Here is a 10,000-nt window from a genome sequence, read left to right as displayed (position 1 = left end):
CTTGCGTGCTGAATTATTACTCCCGCTGTCAGGAAGCAACGCGACCGAACTATAACAGTTACAGGGCTCGGTCCCTTCGAAGAAGAGACGTCGCTTGAAATCAAATTTCGATTCGTTAATGATCCTTCCGCAGGTTCACCTACGGAAACCTTGTTACGACTTTTACTTCCTCTAAATGATCAAGTTCGATCGTCTTTTCGAACACCGGCGAGTGCGTTGCCGCACGTACCAGGCTCAATCGGAGGACCTCACTAAACCATTCAATCGGTAGTAGCGACGGGCGGTGTGTACAAAGGGCAGGGACGTAATCAACGCAAGCTAATGACTCGCGCTTACTGGGAATTCCTCGTTCAAGGGAAACAATTGCAAGTCCCTATCCCTAGCACGACCGGGGTTCAACGGATTACCCGGACCTTTCGGCCTAGGGAACACACGATGATCCGGTCAGTGTAGCGCGCGTGCGGCCCCGAACATCTAAGGGCATCACAGACCTGTTATTGCTCAATCTCGTGTGGCTAAACGCCACTAGTCCCTCTAAGAAGTTGTCTCCGACCCAATGGGTCGAGCAGCTATTTAGCAAGTAAGAGTCTCGTTCGTTATCGGAATTAACCAGACAAATCGCTCCACCAACTAAGAACGGCCATGCACCACCACCCACAGAATCAAGAAAGAGCTCTCAATCTGTCAATCCTCGCTGTGTCCGGGCCGGGTGAGATTTCCCGTGTTGAGTCAAATTAAGCCGCAGGCTCCACTCCTGGTGGTGCCCTTCCGTCAATTCCTTTAAGTTTCAGCTTTGCAACCATACTTCCCCCGGAACCCAAAGACTTTGGTTTCCCGGAAGCTGCCGGACAGTTCTTAAGTTCGACACTGCCCGATCGCTAGTCGGCATCGTTTAAGGTCAGAACTAGGACGGTATCTGATCGTCTTCGAACCTCTGACTTTCGCTCTTGATTAAAGAAAACATTCTTGGCAAATGCTTTCGCAGTCGTTCGTCTTGCGCCGATCCAAGAATTTCACCTCTAACGGCACAGTACGGATGCCCCCGTCCGTTCCTATTAATCATTACCTCGTGCTCCGAAAACCAACAAAATAGAACCGAGGTCCTATTCCATTATTCCATGCAACATTATACAAGCGTAAAGCCTGCTTTGAACACTCTAATTTTTTCAAGGTAAACTTGCCGGACCACCGCAACACTCAGTTAAGAGCACCGCGAAGGCACCGACCAACAAGAACAACGAGGCCAGTGCTAGCCTTTCGACCGACCAACCTCGCCGTCCCTATATCCAACTACGAGCTTTTCAACCGCAACAACTTAAATATACACTTTTGGAGCTGGAATTACCGCGGCTGCTGGCACCAGACTTGCCCTCCAATGGATACTCGTTAAAAAGTTTAAAGTGTACTCATTCCAATTGCAGGACCTCGTACGAGGTCTGCATTGTTATTTTTCGTCACTACCTCCCCGAGCCGGGAATGGGTAATTTGCGCGCCTGCTGCCTTCCTTGGATGTGGTAGCCGTTTCTCAGGCTCCCTCTCCGGAATCGAACCCTGATTCTCCGTCACCCGTTACAACCTCGGTAGGCCGATACCGTACCGACGATAGTTGATAGGGCAGTTGCTTTAATGAGATGTCGCCAGCACTAGGCCGTGCGATCCGCAAGCTTATCCAGAGTCACCATTGTAACGACCCGAAAGCCGGTTAGTTTTGGTCTGATAAATGCGCGCCTCACGTCAGTTCGGCGCTTTACGCATGTATTAGCTCTAGAATTGCCACAGTTATCCATGTAAAAGCGTACAATCAAATGAACCATAACTGATTTAATGAGCCATTCGCAGTTTCACTGTACGTGAGCTCGTACTTACACTTGCATGGCTTAATCTTTGAGACAAGCATATGACTACTGGCAGGATCAACCAGATAACTATCCGAGGGCGTTTAAACCCGTTGCTCGACTGAGCGTTTTTACTGTATAAATACAGACCTTTTCTATCACTCGGCTTAAAAGCCTTGCGAACGTTACTGAAAGTCGGCGCCGGCCTTTTGCTGTTTAAAGCGCCAGCCCGCGTCGACTGCAGCATGCAGCTATACAACTGACTGTTCTTTCTCCCGACCAACCGTTTGCCTTCTGCCGGTTAACTCGTCAGCAGCAACACGCCATCTGTCTGCTGCAGTTACCCGCCTCGAGCCGTGCCTGCCTGCGTCGGCTACTCGTCTCGACGACTTCGCAAAGCTATAAGCCTACCGCCGCTGGACGCTTGTAGTTTTTCATACGCTGCTCCAATGCGTTTACATAGCACGTTCGCCGCCGCTGCAATAGCCGCGCCTCGGGTGCTAAACAGTAATGCTTTAAGCCCGCTTTCTCGCCAAGTCGACCGAACGCACAAACACGTCTCTCTCACTAGTGTAAAGTAATGCATACGTGTATGATGCTCAAATGTTGCTGTTGAACTTTTTTTGCCGATTTTTTTCAATTTGTTTGTTTCTTTTCAATTATTTTAATGTTTTAAGCTTATTTATGCTACGTTTAAATGTTTTAATACTTTTTTTATACTTTATTTAATATGTTTAAAAGAAATAAATAAAAAATAATATATATAAACTACTTTTTTTAATGTTTTAAATATGTTTGTTTATTATAAATAAACTTTATTTGTATTATTTTTTATTTAAACTTACTTTTTAAATCTTTATACTTGTTTTATCGTTTTAAGCACATTGCGATAAATATAATAAACAAAAAATTGAATGAAAATAATAATAATAATAAAAAAAAAAAAAAAAACATATGCTTATTTTATATGTTTCATTTTATTTTTATTTAAACTTACCTTTCAAACCTTAATACTCGTTTTATTTTTTTAAGCAGATCGCGATAAATATAATAAACAAACAATTAAATAAAAATAAATAAAAATAAAATAAAAAAATCAAACAAAAGCTTATTTTATATGTTTCATTTTATCTTTATTTAAACTTCCTTTTAAACCTTTATAATTGTTTTATTTTTTAAGCACATCGCGATAGATATAATAAACAAACAATGAAATAAAAATAATAATAATAATAATAATAATAAATCATAAGCTTATTTTGTATGTTTCATTTTATTTTATTTAAAACTTACAACTTAAACCTTTGTATTTGTTCTATTCTTTTAAGCACATCGCGATAAATATAATAAGCAAACAATTAAATAAAAATAAAATAAAAAATCAAACATAAGCTTATTTTATATGTTTCATTTTATCTTTATTTAAAATTACTTTTTAAACCTTTATAGTTGTTTTATTTTTTAAGCACATCGCGATAGATATAATAAACAAACAATGAAATAAAAATAATAATAATGAAAAAAAAATCATAAACTTATTTTATATGTTTCATTTTATTTTTATTTAAACTTACTTTTTAAATCTATATAGTTGTTTTATTTTTTAAGCACATGGCGATAAATATAATAAGCAAACAATTAAATAAAGATAATAACAAATAAATAAAACAATACGGCTAAACTATAAAAAGAAAACTAAATAACTGATAAATACTTGTAAAACATTATTTGAAAAATTTATTTTGAAACACAACACGATTGATTTATAAATAATAATATAATTTTAATTTGTGTAGTTCATTTAAAGTAGTCTCCCTTTTTGCTTCTGGTTTTATTAGAGTTATATATAACAATAAATTGTGTAGTTTATTTAAAGTAGTCTCCCTTTTTGCTTCTAGTTTAATTAAAGTTATATAACACATACTATAGTAAGTTAAATAAACTATAGTAACTTTATAAAACTACTTTACAAAATACATTTGTATAATTTAATAACTTTAAAATAACTATCAAGAATAAAATAGAATAGAATAGCTTTAAGTTTAGTATACAATTGGTATGTAAATTGTGTAGTTTATTGAAAGTAGTCTCCTTATTTGCTTCTGGTTTTACTTGAGTTACATAACGTTAAATAAACATACTTAATAAACGTAACCATCAATACTGTCATTTTAATAAAACTAAGTACAAATAACAATACAAATACAAGAACTTTAAAAAGCCTTCGCTTGTATCTGTTGGTAACAGTAAATAACCTATTATGACTCACAATACAAGAGTGCGAAATTTATTTTTCATTTGATTTTTCAGGTATTTATTTATTTGTGGAAATAAACTTTTTTATTACATTAGAAACTAATTGAATTTTTCCTCTAACTATACCTATTATTATATTTAGTATGCTTAAAAGTAATAAAATGAAACGTCGCGATTATATAATAAACAAACAATCAAACAAACAAAGAAATAAAAAAAAATATTTTTTTAAACTTATATTTCAACTATATGTCTTATTTTATTTTCATTTAAACTTACTTTAAACCTCTGTATTTGTTATATATATTTCAACACAATACGATTAAACTATAAGACAAACAACAAAATAAAATAATCACATTAATAAATACACTAAGCAAATAGCTAGAATAAATATAAATAGTTCAATATATACAATATATTTCTTCTATTTTTAAGTTACTTGTTAAACATATTTATTTAAAAATGTTTCTTTAGAATATAAAACTAACAGTTGTACAAATAAAGAAATTAAAAAGCCAAAACACATAACACTAACTTTTCATAAATTAGATATGCAAATATGAACAAAATAATAACTAAATTGTAAAGCTTTTGTAAACTGTGAACTTATAAACTTATAATAATAATTGCATATTCACTATTCACAATAGCTTTTTATTTAGTACACAACTGGTCTGTAAATTGTGTAGTTTATTGAAAGTATAATCCCGTTTTGCTTCTGGTTTAAATTAAGTTATACAACACATACTAAAGTAAATTAAATAAAGTAATTCACTACTATCTATTAAATAAAACCAATTTACAAAATACATTAATTTAAATTAAAGTGAATTTTGAACTTATAATAATAATTGCATATTCACTATTCAGAATTTCTTTAAATTTAGTACACAACTGGTCTGTAAATTGTGTTGGTTCTATTCAAGTACTCTCCTTGTTTGTTTTGTTTTAGTTGTATTTATTTTTAGATACTAGCACATTCAATACACATAATAAAGTAAACCAAATAAACTCTATTAATTTAAACTAAGTACAAATACATTAAGTTAATACAAAACTTTAAAAAGCTTTTGCTAGTATCTGTTGGTAACAGTAAATAACTTATTATGACTCACAATACAAAAGTGCAAAATTTATTTTCGTTTGATTTTTCAAGTAGCCACGCTTTTATTTGTTTGTGGACAAAAAGACTTTAAAGTTTTAGTATAAAAGACTAATTGTATTAATTTTAACTCAGAAAATTGTACTCTACAAGATGGTGCCATTATTTTTTCGATATCTCAAACTGGTCAAACCACTTTTTTAGCGCTCTAATTGGTTTAAACAGCAAATAACGTTATCTGATTGGCTTGAGTTTTTATTTGCTAATAACTAGAATTTACTTTTCTTTTAAGCGTTAAAGAAATGTAAATAAACGAGTAATAAGTATAAATAGGTCAGAAAGAAAAATAGTACAAAAAAGATGAATTCAAAAAGCAAAAGCCTACGGCACGTGGTATTCCCAAGCGGTCACCCATCTAAGTACTAACCACGCCCGACACTGCTTAACTTCCCAGATCGGACGAGATGGGGTGTGCTCAGTGTGGTATGGTCGTAGGCGTTTGAAAGCGTTTACAAGCCTTTATAAACCCTTCGGTTTGTTTAAAAAACCTATTTGCACTTGATTTACAATCGATTTGATATTTTAAAATTATTCCTTATAAAATTTTAACCTGAATTAACTTTTTTTTTGTTTTTTTAATCAACAGTTACTCCCAAACTGTACTAAAACTGTATTGTAACTGTACAAAAGTGTTTGTTTAAATTATTGTTATCTATAAATTACCTAAGACCAGGACAAGTAGAAGTAAAGTTTATTGAATTATTAAATAAATAAAATAAAATCGTAAAATAAAATAATACAATATGTTTACAATTTGTCATTGATCTATCCATTTATGTTATTGCATTACAAATACAAACATTTCATACATTCAAGAGTATTATTCATCAATCTTTTCAATATAATAAGTTTTAAATTTATATTTATTTTTAAATAATTCCTGACATTTTAGATTACCTGAGATTTTTTTTTAATTAAATTAATTTTAGTAATTAAATACTTGACGTTCTATTTTGTTTAATTTGATAACTCAACCATGCTTATTTTTTTTTTACTAATTTAAAGAACTATTAAACTAAAAGACATTACATACAGCTTCTAAAAGTTTTAAACACCTTAAAAAATATTATTATTTTAAAGATATATTAAAGAACTAAACAGATATTACTCCTAAAAAATCTTGTTAATAATATATAAAAAGTACTCAAAGTCAGACTCGGAAATATATATACTGTTGTATATCTTACTTGAAGTTCACTGTAATTGACACTGAAAAATTGACACTTGAAGTTCACTGAAAAATCAACCTATTTATATAGCAAAATATTTCTTTATCTTTGTCGTGGCGCGGTGGGTCAGTGGTCTTATCAGCTGACTCATAAGCAGAAGGTTGAGAGATCGAATCCCGCTAGTCGTCACGAAACACCACTATCGTTCAATGTTCGGGCTTCAAATTCTTTGAGATTATACTGTACTATTTATCTATCTAACTAATCTATCTAACAAATGTTGTTCAATCTAGGTTGTGGGTACTTGGGTCGAGTAATGCCTTTGACTTACAATCTGTTGTGGATTGACAATATTCCTCTATCTATCAATAAACAAATCTATCTAATAAATGTTGTTCAATCTAGGTTGTGGGTACTTGGGTCGAGTAATGCCTTTGACCTACAATCTGTTGTTGATTGTCAACATTCCTCTATCTATCAATAATGATTATATTCAATATTAAATGTTGATTAATTCAGTTGTAAGAAAACCAGTGCGCTGGTTAGGTTGGGTAAGGCCTTCGACTTACAATCTTGGGGATTATCAACGTTCATCACAAGTACAGTAACGATCTCATTGAATTTCCAGTTGGAACATTGGATTGTAGTGGTGGCCTACTTTGTAGGTTTTTTGCCTAGTTTGTTTTTTGCCTAGTAGTGTTTGCCTAGTTTGACAAACTATTGTATATATATTGTACAACTTTATTTGTATTATTTTTTATTTAAATTACTACTTATTATTAAAGAATTAAATTTTCTTAGAAAAAAAAAACTATGTATTTGAACTAATGCTTATTTTATATGTTTTGTTTTATTTTTATTCAAACTTACTTTAAACCTCTGTATTTTTTATACAATACGATTAAACTATATAACAGAAAAATAATTAAATAATCAAACTATTGAATAAGCAGTTAATTAGTGTGTTTTTTTATGCTTCTTTCATTTTTAACTTACTTGTTAACCATATTTCTTTTATTAAAGTATAAAACTAACAGTTACTAAATTTATATTTATTATATTTAAAAAAAAACTTCTATACTAACTCTAATTTCAAAGCATATTAAAACATACAAATTTTACCAACTAAATATTTATTTTTATTTTTATTATTATAATTTTCAAACATAAGCTTGTATACCTTATATACCTATATACCTCATATAGTAGGCTTGACATAACATAACATTATTTAATTCTTTTTGTTTGAAATAAACTCATTTAGTTATTAGTAAATTACAACATAAATGTTTATAACAATAAAACTAAGATTTAGCTTTTGAGTTAGTAAACTTTGATAGTTTTCTTTTAATAGTTTAATAGTCCTTATTTAAGTTCAAACAAAATTGCTATATATTTAATACACATACAAAAGTAAACTAAGTAAACGTAATTCAATAGTTTCTATTAAGTAAAAGTAATTACAAATACATTAAGTTAATACAAAACTTTAAAAAGCTTTTGCTAGTATCTGTTGGTAACAGTAAATAACTTATTATGACTCACAATACAAAAGTGCAAAATTTATTTTCGTTTGATTTTTCAAGTAGCCACGCTTTTATTTGTTTTTGGACAAAAAAACTTTAAAGTTTTAGTATAAAAGACTAATTGTATTAATTTCAACTCAGAAAATTGTACTCTACAAGATGGTGCCATTATTTTTTCGATATCTCAAACTGGTCAAACCACTTTTTTAGCGCTCTAATTGGTTTAAACAGCAAATAACGTTATCTGATTGGCTTGAGTTTTTATTTGCTAATAACTAGAATTTACTTTTCTTTTAAGCGTTAAAGAAATGTAAATAAACGAGTAATAAGTATAAATAGGTCAGAAAGAAAAATAGTACAAAAAAGATGAATTCAAAAAGCAAAAGCCTACGGCACGTGGTATTCCCAAGCGGTCACCCATCTAAGTACTAACCACGCCCGACACTGCTTAACTTCCCAGATCGGACGAGATGGGGTGTGCTCAGTGTGGTATGGTCGTAGGCGTTTGAGAGCGTTTACAAGCCTTTATAAACCCTTCGGTTTGTTTAAAAAACCTATTTGCACTTGATTTACAATCAATTTGATATTTTAAAATTAATCCTTATAAAGTTTTAACTTGATGTAAGTATTTTTTTTATTAAAACCTATTTTTTTGGTGTTTTAATTACAATTACTCCCTGTAACTTTATTTAAGACTTTGTTTAAAAGATTGTTAACTATATTCTATATTAAATACTATGATAATTAGAAGTAAAGTTTATTAAGTGATTAAACTAAATAAAAAATATTGTTAAAATAAACATGTTGTGTTTAGTTTGTTTTACTATTTCTCATTGTTCTATTTATAGATGGTATTGTTTTACTTCAAGAATATTTATAGTTAGTTTCTAAAGAATATCTCATACTACATCAGATTTTACGATTAACTTAATTTTAGGTAATAAAATATTTGACGTTTAATTCAATAACTCAACTATGTTTATGTTATAAAATAATAGTATATAATACACATACATTATAATATAATAATATGTATAACTAGTTGTTTTACTTTAAAATGAATAATTAAGCGGAAGAATTAAAAGAACTCACATTTTTGAAGAGAGCGTGGAAAACCAGAATAGTCTTTTAAAACATTTATTAAATTATCGATAAATATAGAATACAATAGAATTAAACATATAAACGTAACTGTGGTTGCTTAGAAACTAAACAAGAAATTTTTTAATAAAAATATAAAATAGTTATTATATAGAATTAAAATAAAATAAAAGTAATATAAATTATATTTTTAAACTAAATAACAATTCACGAGCAATATTAGCGCAATGTCAGAGTATGAGTTTATAATAAAGGAATTACTTCCTTGGTGTTGATACTTACCTTATTCAAATAGAATACATTTTCAGCAATCAGGCTTGTATTTATCTTAGCGCGCGTAACACAACGTTTGTGGGTTTTGGCACACTTTTGTCGATAGTGGGCGCCCCGCCTCTTAAGTACAGAAATTTCGGGAATTTTCGATTTTCGGAATTCTGACTCGACAGATCGTTTTTGTTTGGTCCAGAGACCCCGTAAAAAATTTTTCAGCCCATTTGAAGCATGATGAAAAAATGTTATTTCGACCCCCTTTTTTTAGGGGTTACGGGGACATCGACCCATTTTTTGGGAATAAAAAACTCCTAGAAAAGGACCACTTTTCTTCTTTTTTCGAATTTCGACTTTTTATTTTTTTGGAAAATTTTTCTATTTTCTTTGTTTGTTCTATTATAAGGTCGAAAATATTTTTTTTGAGCTTCGCAACGCATAAGGACTAACGTAAGGTAAGTTTTAAAAGATTTTTTTTTCGATAATTTTTTCTATATTTTTTGTTTGGTCCATTACAAAGTCGAAAATATTTTTTTACGGCTTCTAAACGCGTGTAGATTAACCGTAGGTAGGTTATTTCGAAATTTAAATTTTTCAATATTATTAATATTTCGGTAGATTGTTCGATTATGAGGTTTTTATGGCTCTTTCAGCACCCAATAAGTACATTAAAAAATAAAA

General features: G+C 30.6%; 3 non-coding genes across 3 annotated transcripts; all 3 read right to left on the bottom strand.

Annotated features, from left to right (window-relative positions):
- Positions 1–116: 116 nt before the first annotated feature.
- On the bottom strand, positions 117–1,924 carry LOC145848486 (small subunit ribosomal RNA). Its single transcript, XR_014371988.1, has one exon. It is a non-coding gene; the product is annotated as a small subunit ribosomal RNA (ribosomal RNA).
- Positions 1,925–5,574: 3,650 nt separating this feature from the next.
- LOC145848489 (5S ribosomal RNA) lies at positions 5,575–5,693 on the bottom strand. Its single transcript, XR_014371991.1, has one exon. It is a non-coding gene; the product is annotated as a 5S ribosomal RNA (ribosomal RNA).
- A 2,642-nt stretch (positions 5,694–8,335) lies between these two features.
- On the bottom strand, positions 8,336–8,454 carry LOC145848479 (5S ribosomal RNA). The gene has a single exon (XR_014371981.1). It is a non-coding gene; the product is annotated as a 5S ribosomal RNA (ribosomal RNA).
- Between the last annotated feature and the right edge of the window lie 1,546 nt (positions 8,455–10,000).

Source organism: Thalia democratica, unplaced genomic scaffold, assembly GCF_965202585.1.
Source record: "Thalia democratica unplaced genomic scaffold, ktThaDemo2.hap1.1 HAP1_SCAFFOLD_1461, whole genome shotgun sequence".
Classification (NCBI taxonomy): Eukaryota; Metazoa; Chordata; class Thaliacea; order Salpida; family Salpidae; genus Thalia; species Thalia democratica.
This window is presented reverse-complemented; position numbering and strand designations above follow the sequence as displayed.